The sequence below is a fragment of the Cyprinus carpio genome, chromosome A11 (genome assembly GCF_018340385.1).
Source record: "Cyprinus carpio isolate SPL01 chromosome A11, ASM1834038v1, whole genome shotgun sequence".
Taxonomy (NCBI): domain Eukaryota; kingdom Metazoa; phylum Chordata; class Actinopteri; order Cypriniformes; family Cyprinidae; genus Cyprinus; species Cyprinus carpio.
The window spans coordinates 3,131,094-3,134,763 of record NC_056582.1 but is presented as its reverse complement, the minus strand read 5'-3'; positions in this window follow the sequence as shown (position 1 = coordinate 3,134,763).

Genomic DNA, 3,670 nt, shown 5'->3' with positions numbered 1-3,670 from the left:
TTCTAAGATTTTCTGGTTTTTGAGGAAGGGCAAATAAGGACTTTCTTAAGTCTTTTTAAAGGCCTACAGAAACCCTGTGCTCTTCTCTCATCCAGGTTCAGTTCTTCATGGTGCAACCAAGTAATCGTGTAGCTTTTAGCCCCCTTTTTTTGGTGAAAATAATCATTATTTGATTTCCCTGTCAACCAGCAGGCTATGCAGGTTGGGCTTTCACAGTGTATTTGTAGTAGCCTAGGTGATCAAGATTCCCCTTTTATCTTTTTAGCTGTGTATTGTGGGGTGTTTTGAATGTGCTATAAAACGGGGACATTTCCGGTGACAGAAAAAAACAAAAACAGGGACTGTCCCTGTTTTACCGCACATTCAAAACACCCTACACATTTGCTGCTAAAAAGGTCAGTCAAGCACAGCAGAACACTATTATACCCAGTTATCAAAAGGGTAAACATTATCGGTTTCAAGGTAGCCATTCTAAGTTTTTCTATAGGTTTAAGTTTTTTTGTTAGTTTAATGTTTTGTTGGTAATATATTTTTTAATGGTTACTGCGTATGTAAGCGTTTGTGGTTATGAATTAGTTTGTGGTTCTCTTTCAAACAGAATCAATAACAACAGCTAAGTAGTCCCTCTAGAGCAGATTATTTTTGATAACAAGCAAAATATGTTTGCTGCGTAATTCAGACTTACTGAAAATGCCAGCAGGAGGTGCTTTAAAGCGGGAGAAACAGAGGTTTCCCCATTAGCTGCTGTACACAAATCAGCGCTGAGCTCACAAACGCTGCTTTATTAGGCATATAGCATGCAAGATGAAATAAAAATGACATCGAAAATTTAATAGACTAATTAAAGATAGTCTTCCTTCAGAAATACAGTGATATAAAAACATGCAGTACATGGTAATGTTTATTCAACAAAGCCTTTTGGAAAATCGGTCAGTTTTGATATTGTGAGTGCCACTAATAAATAAATGTATGGGAAACACATCCCTTAGCACAACCACCTGATCCCAACTTCAGTCTACCCATCACCTTAACTTTAACTGCATTTGTAGACGGGGCCACAGCCAGACAGATAAACAAACACAGACTGGAAGTTAACTTAGGGCCAGGCCCGTGTGCCCAGTGAAACCTTCTGTATAACAGGGCCTGAACAGTGTGCAGGTTTGTTCTGCACACAGTTTTAAATGCTCTGCTGTCACAATGCAGTAATTAATTCCCACACACACATAACCTAACTATACTGTGTGTGTGAAACTGTACCCTAATAAAAAATATGAATCAACTAAACAGTGGGGTAAATGTTTAATATCACCTGACCAAACCAGAAAACAGATCTTATCGCATCTGCTTGTCAGAGAAAGTGTTCACAGCAGTATGAACGGATGGCAATATGAATGTACTTTTAAGTAAATTGTCTAACCTTGTTGTTTTTTATTATTGGTGTTGTATTCATTTTTACTATCCGTTGTTGTTAATAATAATTATTTAAAAAAAAAATTGAAACCAATCTGCATATGTGATGGACAGTGGTTATGCTCATCTTTGGTATCTCTTTGAAGTCATCTTGAGTAAAACAGCTCCATATTTAACAAAGCACATACAGAAGACCTGAACCAGAAGTGACGTGACCTGATTTAAAGAATAAATTAGAATTAATAGTGAAGGTCCAGTTCCGAAAGCACAAGCATGTATAACATTTGGAAAAAAATAAAATATTGTTATTGCTGTATATAGTATATTCACAATTTGTTTTTGATTTAGGTTTTTTTAATTAGCCTTTATCTTTCTGAGTCCACTGCAACTTTCTCTTTGTGAGCTTTGGTTAGAGGTGGCCAAATGCAGCTTTATGCACATCTGCCACCCTCTGGAGAACTGAGAGGTTCTTGAGACTCTAGAGACACCAGCACAGCCAAATAACTGTTTACTGCTCAACAGTGGCGTTTTTTAATAGCTGCACTTTTAATACTATTATTTTATATAACAGAAGCTTTACTTAAGCATTTATTTGACTGAGTTCTTCTATGCTCTTATTTATTCACAAATCTTTTGACAGCTTGATGATCACTAATCGGTTTTTGTGAAACATCAATTGTTTTCATGCACTTTGCAAGACGTTACACAATGTCATGCTTTTGTCCTGTAAAATGAAATAAATAAATAGATAGATAGGCCTACATAAATAACAGTAGCATATGGAACCTACAACATTAAAAAATAAAAAAAGTACTGTCCACTTTTTTTAAATCGTAGATAACAAGTGAGATTTTTGACCACTGATGTAAACTGTTCCTAGTTTAACATTTCAGAAATCACCTTACAACCGCCTGGCAGCCTTTTACAAAAAATAACCATGGTTTTATTACAGTAACCACAGTTTACCACAGTATTTTTAGTTAAACTGCAGTAACCACAGGTGGTAATAATAATAATACATTTTAGTACTTATGTAACACCGTGTTTATTTTTCATGAGGTACCCTCAAAGGTGCACCTTTGTAACTTATACCCTTAAAGCATGCATACTTGTATGGTACTAATATGCTCTCTTTTAGGGTTGTAGGTGCACCTTTGAGGTTAATTTTTCAGTCTTAGAAGTATGGTTACACCTATGATATTTTATTTCTGACAGTGTAAACAACTAAAAAAGTTGTATATATATAAACATGGCTTTAAAAATCTAATATTAAGTGAGTAATTACTGATTATATTATTTTATTAATTTAAAAGATCAGTTTAGTTTAGAGGTATTAGCTTGAAAATATCGGTATCGGATCGAGAAAGAGAGAGAGAGAGAGAGAGAGAGAGAGAGAGAGAGAGAGAGAGAGAGAGAGAGAGAGAGAGAGAGGTATCGCCCATCACTACCTGTGTTGTTATTTTTATTTATTTATTTATTTATTTTTTTATTGCAAGACAAAAGAAATACAAACACAAAATAGCACTGCATTGACATACAATGACAAAAAAAAAGAAACAGGAAAATCATTCTTTCAGTATAATATCATCATAAGCCTTAACAAACTTGTTATTCTTATTATTATCAATGTTTTTAAGAGATTTAAAAATGAGTAAATACATCAAATCTAGGTAACGTATTGAGAGATTTTGATTTATGAATAAAAAATTTACAATGCAAAACAAAAAAATTGACAACAAGATTGACAACATGGTTACTACCAGAAAAATAGAAAAAAATATCTTTCAATGAGAATTTTAAATCACCTTTTATAAAAGAAGATAAATAACAACTTAAGTTCTCCCAAAGAGACTTAACCTGATTGCAATAATAGAATAAATGTAGTAAAGTTTCTTCTTCAACTTTGCAGAACACACATAAGTTAGAAAGATCCAAAAAAAGAGCAATTTGAGAGTTCGTTGGATAAACATTATGCAAAATTTTAAAATGTACCTCTTTAATTTTATTAGAAATGCAGAATTTTTCAGGGAGTAACCATGCTCTCTTTCAATGAATATTATCAAAAAAATTGGTCCAGAAAAATTTACATCTAGGGGATGTATATACTGAATAATGTAATATTCGCTTTATATATATCTACTGTTACATTTTTATTAAGAAAACAACCTCCATCCAGTAAAAGTTTGGGCATAATTGTTTTCCTCTCATTATAACTCAGGTATGTCTTAAATAAATGCACATAACTTGGAGACACGCTACC